General features: G+C 44.1%; 1 protein-coding gene across 1 annotated transcript in view; it reads left to right on the top strand.

Moving 5' to 3' along the window:
* Window positions 1-17,672, top strand: part of DNAH3 (dynein axonemal heavy chain 3) — a 379,066-nt gene that overhangs the window by 239,317 nt on the left and 122,077 nt on the right. The window lies entirely within an intron of this gene.

A 17,672-nucleotide genomic window follows, 5' to 3' on the forward strand; every position in this document is an offset into this window, starting at 1 on the left:
CCTGGCGGCATTACGTCAGCCGCATGCGCAGAAGGCCCGGCGGCGCGGGAGACTTAAAATCTCCTGGCTCCCGGCTCCTGTAGGTAGCCGGGAGGCAGGAGATGTCAGCGGGGACTGCGGTGAGCGGTCCCCGGTACCGCGATCGCCGTTATCCAATGGATAGCGGCGATCGCAAAAAAGTTTAAAAAAGTGTAAAAAAAGAAAAGTTTCACCTCCCCTCATGGATCGGATCCATGAGGGGAGGTGAAAATACTCACCTCAGGTCCGCCGATGTCCTCCGGCCGGTGTCTGGACCCCCCGCTGGCTTCTGCGATGTGCCGATGCGGCGCGCATGCGCAGAAGCCGGCGAGCCCGGCAAATTCAAAATCTCTCTGCACCCGGCTGTCACAGATAGCCGAGTGCAGGGAGATATGACTGGGGACCGCTGTATGCGGTTTCCAGTCATATGATCACCGTTATCCATCAGATAACGGTGATCATATAAAGTTAAAAAGTAAAAAAAAAAAAAAAAAGTTAAAAGTAAAAAAAAGTTTAAAAAGTTAAAGTTTCATCTCCCCTTATGGATCGTATCCGTAAGGGGGGATGAAATTACGTACCCAAGGTCCCGGATTTGTTCCCTGGTGGGATGTTGATCCGCGGATGTTACCCCAGCTTCGGCGCATGCGCCCGTCAGCATGATGGCGGACGCATGCGCAAAAGTGAAAGATTGCCCAAGAACTATAAAATCTCCCTGCTGCTGGCTACGAAAGGTAGCCAAGAGCCTGGAGAGGTCACGGGGAGCCGCGGTATGCGGTTACTGGTCACGTGATCGCCGTTATCCAATGCATAATGGCGATCACGTAAAAGTTCTTTAAAAAGTGGCAGTTTCATTTCCCCTCACCGATGCGATCGGTGGGGGGAGATGAAACATCTTCTCGGAGGCTTCCGCATTTAAATCCAGATGCGATTATCCTCCATGGACCCTTCCGGCTGCTGCGCATGCGCCCGCCGGCAAAATGCCGGACACATTCGCAGGAGGCGGGGAGCCCAGGAAATTTTAAATCTCCTTGCTCCCAGTGACCAATGGTTGCTGAGTGCTTGGAGCAGTGACCGGCGGCCTCGCTGAGCGGTCCCCGGTCACGTGATAAAGTAGCGAACTAACATTAGGCCGGTCACGCGTGACCGGAGAGGAATTACAGGTTCTGCATGCGCTTGATCAGCGGTAATCCACGGATCAATCGCATGCATTGGATTACACAATTCCCCCCAATTAGCGGGTCGGAATTACGTAATCCACTCGCAGAAACAGAACACAGCATGCTATATTTTACCACGAATATCTGCGACCTAGAGCCCATTGTGCTCTATGACCGCGGATATACTCGCAGCCCATATGCAAACACATTGTGTACGGGCTGCGGGTACCCGAGTCATCTCTAAGCGACGGCGCGGGAAATGCAAACAAAAAACCGCCTGTGTGAGTAGGCAGTTATGCGCAGAACATTACGCAACCGTACGCAGGGTCACAGCCGGGCTCACAGCTGGGATCCGCTGCGGGCCTCCGCAAGCAGATTCCGCCTACGGCTACGTGAGCCCGGCGTTATTCAGACCGCTACCTGTAATCCGTAATTTACAAGAAGCCCCGGGAACGCTCGCCTTCCTGCAGTTCCAGGAGCAGCTTGTTGAGCGCCTTCTCTGTGAGACCGCTGCACCGCAGCAAGATTACAAAGCCTCACAGCGCCACTTTCTACACCCCATCCCCGCTGCTGAGGTTACGAAATACCCCCCAAAATACATGAGGAGGGGGGGATACCCGGTTTTCTTGCCCCATGTGCCCAGCCCAACCAGCCTCCGTAATTATCCCTGTCTTCGGACATAAAACGCATTTATATTATTACCTTTATCTAATATTTAGGGAATGCCAAAAAATGGGGATGGTGGGGGGGGTGGGGGGGGAATTATTTTTAGGAAGTCAATTTTTTTTCCGTATAAGTGGGCAATGGGGCCTTGAATTTATTCAGTTCTGCCCTGAAATCCAGCGGGCATTCCCTCCATTATGGGCCTAGCCATGTGTCCTGTAAGTAGATTAGGGCCACAATGGGTATGTTTCTGAACAGGGGACAAACAGGGGTATCCATTTTGGGGTGAACGTCTTCATTCCTATGTACACTGTACAAAAAAAAACAGTTTTTAAATTGACAAAATTGCCAAACAAATGAAAATCGTAATTTTTTCCTTTTGCTTTGCTTAGATTCATTCAAATACTTTGGGGTCAAAATATGCAGTACACCCCTAGATGAATTTGTTAAGGGGTCTAGTTTTTAAAATGGGTCATTTGTGGGGGTTCTCTATCGTTTTGGACGCTCAATGGCTCTACATGTGGGCAATGGGGACTGGAATTTATTCCGTTGTACCCTGAAATCCAACGGGTGCTCCTTCCATTATAGGCCTAGCTATGTTTCCTTTAAGTAGATTAGGGCCACAATGGGTATGTTTCTGAACACGGGACAAATGGGGGTATCCATTTTGGGGCGAAAGTCTTCATTCCTATGTACACTTTCCAAAAAAAACAGTTTTTAAATTGACACAATTGCCAAACAAATGAAAATCGTAATTTTTTCCTTCTGCTTGGCTTAGATTCATTCAAAAACTGTGAAGTCAAAAAAGTCATTATACCCCTAGATAAATTCGTTAGGGGGTCTACTTTTCAAAATGGGGTCACTTGTGGGGGTTCTCCATCGTTTTGGTCACTCAATGGCTCTACAAGTGGGCAATAGGGCCTAAATCTCCTTCAAGCAAAATTTCTGTTCCGAAAGCCACCGGTTGCTCCTTTCATTTTGGGCCCCATTGTGCATATAGACGTAATACTAGGGCCACAATGGGTATGTTTCTGTGCACAGGACAAACAGGGGTATCCATTTTGGGGTGCAAGTCTTCATTCATATATGTGTGGTACAAAAAAAACTGCTTTTGAAATGACAGAATTACCAAAAAATGAAAATCGTATTTTTTTCCCTTCGGCTTGGCTTAGATTCATTCAAAAACTGTGAAGTCAAAAAAGTCATCCTACCCCTAGATAAATTCGTTAAGGGGTCTACTTTTCAAAATGGGGTCACTTGTGGGCGTTCTCCATCGTTTTGGTCACTCAAGGGCTCTACAAGTGGGCAATGGGGACTAAATCTCCTTCAAGCAAAATTTCTGTTCCGAAAGCCACCGGTTGCTCCTTTCATTTTGGGCCCCATTGTGCATCCAGACATATGATTAGGGCCACAATGGGTATGTTTCTGAGCACGGGAGAAACAGGGATATCCATTTTGGGGTGCAAGTCTTCATTCATATATGTGCTGTACAAAAAAACTGCTTTTAAAATGACAGAATTACCAAAAAAATGAAAATTGTAATTTTTTTCCTTCGGCTTGGCTTAGATTCATTCAAAAACTGTGAAGTCAAAAAAGTCATTATACCCCTAGATAAATTCGTTAAGGGGTCTACTTTTCAAAATGGGGTCACTTGTGGGGGTTCTCCATAGTTTTGGTCACTCAATGGCTCTACAAGTGGGCAATGGGGCCTAAATCTCCTTCAAGCAAAATTTCTGTTCCGAAAGCCACCGATTGCTCCTTTCATTTTGGGCCCCATTGTGCATCCAAACGTAAGATTAGGGCCACAATGGGTATGTTTCTGAGCACGGGACAAACAGGGGTATCCATTCTGGGGTGCAAATCCTAATTTTCATGTGTACTATAGAAAAAAGTCCTGTCTTTAAAATGACATATTTGCAAAAATATGAAATTTTTGTTTTTCTCTTCTAAATTGCATGGACTCCTAAAAAAAAACTGTGGGGTTAAAATACTCATGACACCCCTCAGTGAATACGTTAAAGGGTGTAGTTTTTAAAATGGGGTCACTTGTGGGGGTATCTATCATTTTGACTCCTATGAGCCTTTCCAATCTTGGATTGGTGTAGGAAAACAAAGTGTTCCTCAAAATGCTGAAAAGTAATGTTACATTTGTACGTCTCCTAAATGGTTAAAAAAAAACGAAAGTTTTTCCAATGTGTGCCCAAAATAAAGTAAACGGATGGAAATATAAATCTTAGCAAAAATTTCTATATTATGTTTGCACATATTTGAGATATTGCAGTTGGAAATGTGAAAAAATGACGATTTTTTCAAAATTTTCCCAATTTTGGCGCTTTTAATAAATAAACACAAATTCTATCGGTCTTTTTTTTCCACCTAAATGAAGTACAACATGTGGCGATAAAACAATGTCAGAATCGCTTGGATATGCAAAACCTTTCTGGTCTTTTTCCATGCTAAAGTGACACGTGTCAGATTTGCAAAATTTGGCCTGGTCATTAAGGCGTAAACAGGCTTGGTCACTAAGGGGTTAATAGCTTATGCAAAATGATCGCTCAAAGCTGTCACTCAAACTGTCGTTTGAGCGATCATCGGCCCGTGTAAATGGGCCTTTAGGCTCAGATTTATATGGGCTTATTTGCATGTATATTTGAACGTGCAATACGCTGAAAATAGGACCCATTGATTACAATGGGTTTGTTCACATGCACAGATTTTGCTTGCATATTTCGGTCGCACAAAAGAATACACACCCTGTTCTGTTTTCCTGCGCAATTGTACATTGAAAGAGAACCTATGGAACTCATTAAACTAATTGGCCATTTTAATGGCTGAGAGCGTTATTGCGTGCTTTTTTGTGTGTGCAAATGCACGCGATTAGAACAGTAAAAAACGCAGTTGTGCATAAATACGCATTACCCATTTCTCAAAAACACTTGCAAACATACTTACTTTCATGTGAATTCAGCCTAATTTTTGGAACACTGCATTATGTCTCAATAGCTTCTACATGCCTAATTAGAAGAGATGGCATTTTATGTTAATCCTCTTATTAATCTATGGAACAGAATTCTTATCAGGAGAACATTTTAACAAAACTTTGTAATAAAGCAAACATTGAGTGAGTGTGATACAAATGGATGAGTAAGGCCTTAGTCACACAGGCGTTTTTTCCCGCGATTTGCGGATCGCATGACGGATGCGCATCCGCAAATCGCGTGATCGGGGCCGAAAAATCGCCCGAAAAAACTGCTTCTAGCTGCGTTTCAATAGAAACGGGCCGGAGCTGTCCAGTGCATTGAATTCAATGGAGCCGGCAATACAGCCGGCTCCATTGAAAGCAATGGGCTGCGGGCGATCTCACGATGAATTTTCGGGAAGGGCTTAAAAATATATACTCACCTGGTCCCGGCAGACGGAGTTCAGCCGCGGCCGGCCGGCAGTTCTGGTCCCTGCGCTGAGCCAATCAGAGGCAGCACTCACTCACCCATTCATGAATTCATGAATGGGTGTAAGTGAGAGCTGCCTCTGATTGGTGAGGCTGTGACCAATCAGAGGCAGCTCATTCAGCAGGTGGGGATTTTAAATCCCCGGCTGCTGAATACTACTCAGAGCAGTTCAGGAGAACTGCCGGCCGGCCGCGGCTGAACTCCGTCTGCCGGGACCAGGTGAGTATATATTTTTTTTTGTTTTTACACATTTCTGGATGAATTTCCGAGAAGGGCTTATATTTTTAAGCCCTTCCCGAAAATTCATCCTGCGATCGCTAGCAGCCCATTTCTTTCAATGGAGCCGGCTGTATTGCCGGCTCCGTTGAATTCAATGGGCAAACATCATTCTTCTCTGCCACAGCTGTTACAGCTGTGGCAGAGGAGAATGATTTGTCTACTATATGTTCTCAATGGGGTCGGCGCGGCTGCCGCCGGCCCCATTGAGCGCATATAGAGAAGAGAACAGGAATCGCAGATAGGCGCGATCTGCGATTTCTGTTCTATAATTTATCGGACGAGCGCATAAAAAGCGCTCATGTGTCCGATACCATTGCAAAGTAATGGTTTTAAAAAATCGCCGGACGCATGCACAAATCGCATGAAAAAACGCCTGACTGAGCCCTCAGGCTGGATTACACGGCCTACAGCTGTGAACCCAGCAATAACCCTGCATACAGCTACAGGTGGCAAAATTGCATTGCGCATGACCGTGTAGTCACACAGTACACTTGTTTTCTTTTTTTAATATTTCCCGCACGGTCACTTAGTGATGACGGGCAGCCTGTAGGCAATGTAATTGCATATCTGCTACGGGTATATACGCGACAATAGAGTACAATGGCCTTTATCTCATGTTTATACGGGGCAAAATAGAACATGCTGCATTCTATTTCGCACTCATGGATCATGCAATTCCGACACTCTAATGTGAGCGGAACTGCGTGAGGCAATGTCATTTATTGCCTACGATCTACTGCGTATCACATGGTTGTACAGAGTCCGCGTAATATGCAATTCCAATATTGTCCTGTGAGCCCGACCTTAGCGTTCTAATTTTCACTAAAAATGTATAATACTATTACCAGATGACCTTTTCACAGTATGACCATTTACTTTAATTGCTCTATACTGGCAATCCGTTGAGTGAATGGAATTAACATATTCTCTTTTTTGGCTCTAATCTTCTGTTTGAAATGAACCTTACAGCTTCAGGGTTTTTTTTTTTACTTACCGTACAAGGGAAGATTACCTTTTAATGGCCAGACCCTATTTCACTGTAAATACGTAAGAGCTAAAGGGGTTGCCCAGTTAAAATTAACTTTTTTTAAATGAGATACAAATTATTTAATCCACTTAGGACCAAGCACTGTAAATTTACAGCACTGGGTCCTGGGCTTTAAACCCACCCGATAGTAAAAATACGGAGGGGGGTTTAAAGTCACTGTCCTGCAATAAATCAGAAGTGTGTCAAACTATCAGCTGTTAGTGACAGCTAAAAGAAGAAGGCAGGAATGTTTTTTAACCCTTTCTGCCTTCTCTTTTTTCTAGTACACAGCGCTCAATGAGCACTATGTACTAAAAGGTGGAAGTACAACTTCCACTACGCGAGTCGGCTGCCGGGATACCCTGCTACAGCAGAGCTGCAGGGTCCTATTTACCCGCCAGTAAAACTAAAAAATAGAAAAAAAAAAAGGCAGTGAAAAAGATATTAAAAAATAGCCCTATAGGTCACGGAAAAAAAACACAATAAAAATAATTTTGGTAGCTAAAGGAAAGAAATAGGGCATTAAAACCACCACATGGGTAAAATCCCTAAAAAGTGCCTGGTCCTTAACCCCTTCCCTCCCCAATACGTAAGGGTACGTCATGGGAGCGGGGTACTTCCCGCAAGATGACGTACCCTTACGTCATAGGGATAGCGCGAGATCGTGACAGATCTCGCGCTATCCCGGAGCAGGAGCCGGATGTCAGTGATAGCCGACCTCCCGCTGCAACAGCGGGGGTGCATCAGAGATGCGCCCCCCCCCCCCACACTGTTAACCCCTTCCCTGCCACGATCTATGTAGATCTGTGTTGACAGCAGAAGTCACTGTGGCCTTTGACTTCTGCTATCAACACAGACCAGGAGAATTGCAGGGCTGCAGCACTGGTTTGCCAAGGCTGCAAACAGTTAAGTACCATTATTTATTGTTTTAGATAATTAGCATTTAATTTTGCCAACGAGAGGAATCTATATGAGGACTAATGATTGTATTAACACTCATTTGTCCCCACACCAGCAAAACTCCCATATGTGACAGCAAGACAAGCAATATTGTTAATTGTCATTGTTGATGGACGCCAGAAGATCAAGCTGTGCAAAGGAGGTCTTTACATGGATAGTCATTGATCTAAGTGGCTGCAATGAAATGCAACATTCGATATGTCTGTCTAACTAAGCCTTCGGGCTCTTCCACACGAGCGTATATCGGCCGCCGTTTTCATGTCCGGCCGATATGCACTATGATGTGAGGTGTAAAAACTTGTGAACGGGCGTGGGTTCAAACCTGTTCAAACGTCATGGGTCCCGGGCATATACGCCAAGGCCGCCATGCCGTTGCCCCTTCCCTCCCCTTCGCTGGCTCACCTCATCTTTCCTCCCCTCCGGCTGATTGCGATAGGAGGGGATGGGGCAGGGGTGGAGCTAAGTTTCTACATTGATCTCTGTGTAAGGGTCCTTTTACATGGGACGATTGTTGTGCGCAGATGCGTCCCGACAGTCGTCCCATTAGTAATTGCTCCTGTGCTTTTCCATAGGAGCAATGATCATGCAGTGAATGGAGGTGGAGTGGGCCACCTGTCTCCATTCACAGTAAACAGGCAGTCGTTCGTGGATGACCCTGTGCACAGTAATTTGTTCTGGTTTTGAAAAATGAACTCCTCCTTTAAGCAATGTAATACGTCTTCTGAAGTTGCTCGCATGTCACATCACGCACTAAGCAATGACACCGGCTGCTTCCAGAAATACGTATCAGCATTATCTTTTTACTCACATTCTGCAAATGTAGAAACGTATGAGAAATTGTAGTTTGCCTCAGCAGCTTTAGTTTGTAAAAGAACCTTAAATGTGTTTGGATGCAGATAAACCTTTTTATGAGCAAGAGAAAGCAGCGGGGTCATAATGTGTATACCTGGGGGGAATGATTGGGAAAGAGATGGAAGATGCTTATGAAATTTGATGCATCTGAGCAGCAGGTGCCTGTGTATGATTTCCAGCTACTGCAATTTTCTAGACACTGTAGGTTTTTCTTTTTTTTAATTAATTTAATCTTTATAGTCACGTGATGAGTTGTTTGTGCCATTAAAGGTATACTATCACCAATACAAGCTCATAGTAGATTATAGCCTGTTTAAAGGGGTTATCCAGGCTTTAAAAATTAATGGCCTATTCTTAGGACCTTTATCAATCAGGTAATTGAAGAGGCTGCAGCACTGCAGTCTCTTCACTATTTACAAATGATTTTGATCCTGTCAATCCTCAAATCGCCATATTTTTATGGCTGTTCTGAGTACTGCAGGCTTGTCTCGTTCCTTCAATGGGAAAAACCTGTAATGCGCACAGAATCATATCATAGAATGGTAGAGTTGGAAGGGACCTCTGAGTTCATCGAGTCCAACCCCATGCTCAATGAAGGATTCACTGAATCATGACAGACAGATGTCTGCCCAGCCTCTGTTTGAACACTTCCATTGAAGGAGAACTCACCACCTCCTGTGGCAACCTGTTCCACTCATTGATCTCCCTCACTGGATACTATCTAATCTGTGTCTCCTCCTTTTCAGTTTCATCCCATTGCTTCTAGTCTTTGCTTGTGCAAATGAGAATAGGGCTGATCCCTCTGCACTCTGATAGTCCTTCAGATATTTGTAGACAGCTATTAAGTCTCCACTCAGCCTTCTTTTTTGCAAGCAAAGCATTTCCAGAGCCTTTAAACGTTCCTCATAGAACATGGTTTACAGACTGCACACCATCCTGGTAGCTCTACTCTGAACTCTCTCCAGTTTGTCTATGTCTTTTTACATTGAGGCGCCCAGAACTGGACACAGCATTCCAGAGGAGGTCTGACTATGGAAGAGTAGAGGCGGATAATTACCTCACATGATCTAGACTCTATGCTTCTCTTAATACATCCCAGAATTGTGCTTGCCTTTTTTGCTGCTGTATCACACTGTTGACTCATGTTCGGTCTATGATCTATTAGTATACCCAAGTCTTTTTTACATGTGCTGCTGCTTAGCTCAATTCTTTCCATTCTGTATGTGTGTTGTTTTTTTTCATTTTTCTTGCCCAGGTGTTACTCAGAATGGTGCCTATAAAAATACTGCATTTTAAGCACTGACAAAGTCACAATCAGATGGGAAGATTGAAGTGATTATAGCACTCGGATGAATACTGTGGCCTCTTCAATCAGCTAAACAGTGTCAGTCCCTAGCAGCAAACCCCTACTTATCAGATATTGATGACCTATCCTAAGGGTATGCCATCAATTTTTAAAACCTGGATAATCCCTTTAAAGCTGACCATACACATAAGATAGCCGAATGCTTGTTTCACCAACATCCAATCTGCCCATTACCTTGTGCAACGTATGACAAGCGAGAAGAGGTCTGCACTCTCTGAGCAGCTTCTAAGGGGTGGCTGAGGAACTGTGTCATGGTCGCAATGGGTGCAGCGCGCTCTATGTAATCTTGTGCACAGATGAAGGTACAGGACAACAGGATATGGACGACTAATGGAATTAGGTGAATGTGACGCCAGTGTCTGATTTAAAAGGTCTTAAAGGGGTTGTCTCGCGGCAGCAAGTGGGGTTATACACTTCTGTATGGCCATATTAATGCACTTTGTAATATACAAAGATCCCAGAATCTTCAGAGGATCCCACAGAGTGAAAACTGGAGAATCTTAGCTTGTGTTTTATGTTGGGCAATTTACTATTAGTCGGATGGTAGGAGTTTTGTTTCATTCCTCATCAGTCTCTCTACAGCTCTCCCTTATCTCAGATTCTACCTCTCCATGGCTTGTTTATCAGTGTATCTGTAATGACTGTGGATATGGAACCACTGTGTCAACCTACCCTATAGGTAATGACCCAGTCCAGCATGGTTAACAGCTGACTCTGCTGTACAGAGGTAAGATACCGGATGTATGAAACCCAGTCCAGAGAACTAGGCAAGGTTCCTTGCCCTGAGCTAGTAACAGGGAGAGGGAAGACCCTGCCTATAAGCAGGGCTAGCATCCCGATAAGGAAGACCCTGTGGCCTTCTTCTAGGCGCTGACTGACAGAACGCCTATACAATCTAAGACAAACCTATACAGGAAGGAGTACAGAAACAGGAGGAGGAACAGGCTAAAAAGGGTAAAACAGAGGAGCAGGTACACAGTAACTACAGAGAGCAGAATACAAGGGCAAAAGAACAATAAAGTATAGAGCACGGAATGATCACAAGATAACTGCAGAAGCAGGGGCTAAGCAAAAATTTAGAGAGCTTAACTCACAACACCACTACAGCACTGAAAGCAAGACCCAGGTCAACTATATAGGGTGGTGATTAGTAAAGGTCCTACAGCTGTGCTGGAAGCCTTGAAATCATTAATCCTAAAAGTACCGGAAGAACATAAGTAGGAGCTCAGGTTACAAAGAGAGCGGGTGACGCCTACATCTGCCAGACACGGGGGAAGAGGAGTTAGTCTGAACAGTGGACCTAACAGTATCAAGGCTTAAACTGTGTACATGCAATTTCTACTGTGTAATAAAATTGCAGACTGTCACATTCAACAGTAAATGGTGTGCCTGCAGTTTACTCAACTACGTGTGTTAGTCTTATTTCTCTATTAAAGGGGTTGTCTCGCGCCGAAACAGGTTTTTTTTTTTTCCATAGGCCCCCCGTTTGGTGCAGGACAACCCCAAAGGATGTGTTAAAAAAAAAAAATTTATTACTTACCCGAATCCCCGCTCTGCGACGTCTTCCTTCTTCTTCCTTCACCAAGATGGCCGCCGGGATCTTCACCCACGATGCACTGCGGGTCTTCTCCCATGGTGCACCGTGGGCTCTGTGCGGTCCATTGCCGATTCCAGCCTCCTGATTGGCTGGAATCGGCACGCGTGACGGGGCGGAGCTACGAGGACCAGCTCTCCGGCACGAGCGGCCCCATTCACCAGGCAGAAGACCGCACAGCGCAAGCGCGTCTAAAAAAGCAAGAAGACATCAGAATTAGACGGATCCATGGCGACGGGGACGCTAGCAACGGAGCAGGTAAGTGAATAACTTCTGTATGGCTCATATTTAATGCACGATGTACATTACAAAGTGCATTAATATGGCCATACAGAAGTGCATAACCCCACTTGCTGCCACGAGACAACCCCTTTAAAGAGTTTGTCTCAACATGACAACATTTTTCTGTATGGAAGCTATCCAAGCAACAGGCCCTTTTATTGCTAGGGCAAACTTCAGCTGACTATGCATTTCTCCTGCAGTGGCTACAGTATTACATGAAGGCATTCAAATGAAAGGAGGGATTACGTGCATCTGAGTGAGAGCTGCTGTCTGCAGTGACTCTTTGCTCTGATTAATAGATCCAGCAGGGGATTGCCCTCTTCTGATTCTCTGAGAGACCTTGGGTTTGATTTGGAGATCCTTCAAGGTCCTTTGAGGACCCCTGGGCTTGATTTGAGGATTATTAGGGAGCCCCTTTAGATATTAACCCTTAGCTCACTTTGTTTCTTTTACAATCACAACTCATTTTGTTTGATTGTAAGAAAGACCCCAGTCTTGTGAATGATGTTTGTAACCTTAAAGGGGTTGTCCCGCGCCGAAACGGGTTTTTTTTTTTTTCAACCCCCCCCCCGTTCGGCGCGAGACAACCCCGATGCAGGGAAGTAAAGAAAGTTTACCGGAGCGCTTACCTTAATCCCCGCGCTCCGGTGACTTCAATACTTACCGCTGAAGATGGCCGCCGGGATCCTCTGTCTCCGTGGACCGCAGCTCTTCTGTGCGGTCCATTGCCGATTCCAGCCTCCTGATTGGCTGGAATCGGCACGTGACGGGGCGGAGCTACACGGAGCCGCTCTCTGGCACGAGCGGCTCCATAGAAGACTGCAGAAGACCCGGACTGCGCAAGCGCGGCTAATTTGGCCATCGGAGGGCGAAAATTAGTCGGCAACCATGGAGACGAGGACGCTAGCAACGGAGCAGGTAAGTAAAAAACTTTTTATAACTTCTGTATGGCTCATAATTAATGCACAATGTATATTACAAAGTGCATTATTATGGCCATACAGAAGTGTATAGACCCACTTGCTGCCGCGGGACAACCCCTTTAAATTGAGTAAATTTGTGATTTGTTTTTGTGATTTTTCAATAAAACACTGCAATCTTTATATAATCCTATTTTTCAAACATTTAAAAAAATCATAATCAACAGTAGTTTTTTAAAAGCATAAATATCACAATTTTTTTTTTTTTTTTCTGGCATTACACTTGGGGTCTAATATCGTAAAACTAAATATTCAAACAGATTATACACTGATTACATAAAATCATCAATACTTATATCTTTCTAGAAAAAAATAAAATGTAAAAAACTTACACAAAAAAGCTAACAGCCTTCTAAGGCTCCCAGCACACTAGCATATTTGCGGCCGTGTGCTGTCCATTTTAATCCATGGACAGTGCAGGGATCTATTACATGCCTATGAGGACATGCAGATTAACGTTTCTTCACGTGAACTGATGGCCCCCTCGGAAAAAATCATGGCATGTCCTATTGCCATCGTATTTCACGGATGAGAAATACAACATGTCAGTGCATATCAGTGTGCTGCTTGTATGTAAATTAGACAGCACACGGACTGCTGCCTGTGCGCTGTCCGATGTGATTTGCACCCGAGTCTCTGGGGTGCAATTTGTGCTCATGACTACTGTGCACCTAACCTAAGACAATAACTGGAACTTATAAGATTTAGTCTTATCTTTTTGCACTGTAAGGAACTAATTATTACACTGGCTGTTTGTCTTCACTTTTGATCTGTAATATGCATCTTATTGCTCTTCATTTACGAAATGTGGCATATTTGCTATCAAACACAAAAATAAAACACATAATAATAATGAAAACTATAAACCTTAGGCCGGTCCCACACGACCGGAATGGAATTGTGAATTCCACGATCGCCATCCTCACAGAAGATCCGTGGTACAACATGAGCATTGAAAGGCATATATTTTCGAATTTTTCATCACACTTTTGGGTACAAATTGTGCATTCAGTGAGCAGGAGGAAAACGCAGCATGCTCTATTTTACAGCGAAATCCAACACGGACACGCTCCATTGATGTCGATGGATGGATGCGTTCCACAGCCCATTCGCAGTTAACATTGTTTATGAGCGGCGGAATCATTTGTAACGTGCTGTGAGAATACATAGAAAAGCCGAGAGAGAGAATAAATGAATATACGCAGATGAATTTTCACCTGGACGGTTGCCTGTGCGATATTCTACTGTCATTCCCTGCTTGTAAGTTTTCTTCCCCGCATATTATATGCTGTGCATACACGTAACTCCAGAAAATTGCACGCATTCCGCAAACTTCTGCGACTAAATGCTATAGCTTTCTGCGATGGATTGCAGATCTTCGAATGTAGATATCCACGTGTGGAATCCTACCTATTCATGTGAGCCTGGCCCTAATGAATGTAGTTCACCTAGTAGGGTCAAATATGACCCCAACTAGGTATTTAAGGTATGTATTTCAGCAGCAGACATACGAGCATGCATCACCACTCACAATCTATGTTGAACTGGGATTAGGTGGATGCACGTAGAATCACATTGCTTGGTTCATAAGTTATACACAGAACTAGATGTGGTAGGGTCTTTTCTGACCCTGCCAAGTGAATTAAGGGTTAATAATTTGAACAACAGAATAGAAAAGGAGCAGGCATCGACTCTATGTGTAAATGCTACGATTTAGTGGATTCACCACATAAATACATTTATCCATCATAAATATATATGTTATGCTGACTTGAGGCTCAAATTATTGGAAATGCCTAGATAGCAGTTTTAAAATGAGAGAATAAACTAATAGCGCTGGCTCCTGATTTGACAAGACTGAAAAGAGTTTCTATGTAGAAATGTGTTGATGCATTAAATCTGTGAATCTGAGTTTTCAATTATTCTGATCATTTTGGGCAAATTGTCTTCTGTATGCTACATAAGAATGTCTGGTAAATACTTGTATTCCCCATGAGTCTGGAGCACATTTCCTTAGAATCCTTCTTGTGCCGTTCCCCTGTTTATTTCTCTTGCTTTTTCTTTTAATTCTTTCATTTATTTCACATTTTCAAATCCATACGGAATAGAGAAGTAGCAGCAAGGTTCGTACATAGGCCACCGAACAATTCTGCATTAGGCCAACAAACAAAACAGGGACAAGCGGCCCAACAGGACTGCCACAATTGGAACAGGAAAGCAGTTGGTAAATAGCACAACATAATAATCAAAAGACAAAAAATAGAAAACTATGGGAAAAAAGGATGGCTGCTCATGAGGTAATAGGAAGGAAAGGAGGGAGATGATCGATGGAGAAGCGATAGAGCGAGCGTCTCTGGACCCAGTTAAAGATCCCAAAAAGGTGGAATGCCTGAACACGAAGAGCAAAATTACAGCTAGAGGATTGTGTAAATCAGTATTTCCCAACTCCAGTCCTCAGGAACCCCGAACAGGTTTTGTATTTAGGATATCCTTTAGTAAGATCACTTATGGCAATGTCTGAGGCACCATCAATAATTGCATCACCTGTGCAACACTGAGGAAATCCTGAAAACATGACCTGTTGGGGATCCTTGCGGACTAGAGTTGGGAAACACTGATGCAAATGAAAAGGCTCTAGATTCCAGTGACTCCTGAGGCTAGATCCAAAAATACCAGGATTTCAGAAACCTATCATGTGTACCTATATTAGAAGCAGTAAGATCCTCCATCCTCATGATCTCCTGTATTTTTTTGAACCACATCAAGATAAGAGGGTGGAGAAGTCTGTCACCATAGCAGCGGTATACATGTATGGGCAGCGTTTATGAGGTGGCAGCCCACGGCATGTTTATTGGTCGACAGTGGGGTGAAAAATTTGAAAAATGTAGCAAAAATAGTGCAGGTTATTTGGGTAAGACAAAGTCCATAAATCTGGAAATAATATGCCAGACCTCAGACCAAAAACCTGCCATCACTGGGCAGTCCCAAAATATATGTAGGAGGGTATGGTCCCTCCCACACGTCCAACACGTTGGAGACACCACAGGCATTATGATGTTGAAAGGGCACCATATATCAACATTACTAAAGTAAAAATCCAGTGTTTTTGCCGTGCTGTAATTTCTCTTGCTTATATAGCGCCAACATATTCCACAGCGCCGTATACATATTTTCATCATTCTCTGTCCACTATGAGGTGTACAATCTGAACTCCTTAGCATAGACACATTCACACAGGGGACAATTGTTTTACCAGAATTTAACTTTTAACACCTATTCATAGGTCTCACTGCTGAGATCTCCACTGTTCCCAAGAATGGGGGACCATATCCCACTTCTCTCCCAGGGATCCTTCTTTTACCCGCAATAATCTCACTTGGAATGGAGCAATGTCTGCCTGTGCATGGCCCTAGCTTCATTCATTTCAATGGGGCTGATGGAAATAGCTCGAAATACTGGGCTATCTCTAGCAGTCCCATTGAAAATTAATGGAGCAGCAACACACATGCATGACCAGCTCTCTATTCAGTTTGCTTCTCACTGCGGGGAGTGCAGTAAGCCCACAGTGAGGGAAAGGGGACATGGGACCACCATTCTCGGAATCGATGCGGGTCTCAGCAGTAAGAGCACACCAATCAGACTTTTATCACCTATCCCATGGATAGGTGCTAAAAGTTAACTCTGGTCTGGAAACCCATGTAAACATGTAAAAAACACACAAGCTCCATATAGATGTTCCCCTTAATCTGATTCAAATCCAGGACCCAGCACAGCAAGGCAATAGTGCTAATCACTGAGCCACCACACCATGCTACCTCTGTTATTTCACTTGGTAATGTATGAATAAATTGACAAGCAGAATGGTAATATTCTTTTGTCAATTTATTCAGAGATTTCTATCTTTTCAAGAGGAACAACAGTGGAACAGCAAAATAAGGAGTTCTGTAGTGGCCCAGAGTTAGCGGGGCCCCTTCATAATGTTAAATGTCTGCCTCGTGCCATTGTCCTGTCAGTGTCTTAATTGTAGTGTACATTTGGTATGTGTATTGCATCTCTGCAGCACTGAATGAGTTAATATCTGGGTTATGTCTGGAAAATGTATCTTGTTGTAAATCATGTGACTGTGTCATCTATATATGTGTTTGCAAGGTGCAGCGCAAGTGAGTTCTTGCAAAGAGTGAGAGAGGTAAAGAGTGAGGAGACGTCACTAGTTTGAGTCGGACTGCAAGCGAGTGAACCCCACGGATCTTGCTCGGTCTGTGTGTGAAGAATGGAAGAAGCTGAGTGATACCCTTCTGTTCTCCCTGGACCTACTCTACCCAGGATGTGCCGGTGCTACCACTAAGTACTGAGAAAGAGAAAGAAGGACCACTGCTTGAGAGAGAAAGGCACCAGAAGCGTGAGTGTTAACTAGCAGAGAGTTAGAGAGAGAGAGAGATGCAGGGAGCGGGATCACACACATAACTAGGACTGTGGATTGTTTGGATTACATCGAGAAGCCCTCTCTGTCACACCACCTTCTAGAAGTGTACTTTGGGCCTGACAATTGTTGTACGTTTAAACGTCTCTTAAGTTGCAGTAAACGGACATTACCGACCTTTCACAGTTTGTCCAGAAAGTATCTCTGTGTGTGGACTTAGTTATTTGTTTCACTGAGATTCACCGCAGAGGACTGAATGGTGGCGTCACGAGTGACAAGAAGATTTCAGGTAACCTCCCGTTACACTTTCCCTGTGACCTCCCCCAGCAGCAACTTGGACAGGTCCCGAGCTACCTCCAGGAGAGGAGATGGTAGCGCCACCGTGACAAGGCCCTTATCTACCTGCCATCTCCTCCGCTGTGGGCCCGCTCCTCAGATGCTGCAGTTCTAAGAAAAAATGTTCCACTATAGTTATTTTATGGGGAATACAAGTATTTACTAAAGCAGACATGTCAGGAGAGCTGACAGCTCCTTTTTAACTGCTTACTTTTGTTCTATTATCACAGCATGGGTATGTTAATTATTCATTACTACAGCCCATTAATAAACAATCGTCATGATCTAT

Source organism: Eleutherodactylus coqui, chromosome 8, assembly GCF_035609145.1.
Source record: "Eleutherodactylus coqui strain aEleCoq1 chromosome 8, aEleCoq1.hap1, whole genome shotgun sequence".
In the NCBI taxonomy this organism is placed as follows: domain Eukaryota; kingdom Metazoa; phylum Chordata; class Amphibia; order Anura; family Eleutherodactylidae; genus Eleutherodactylus; species Eleutherodactylus coqui.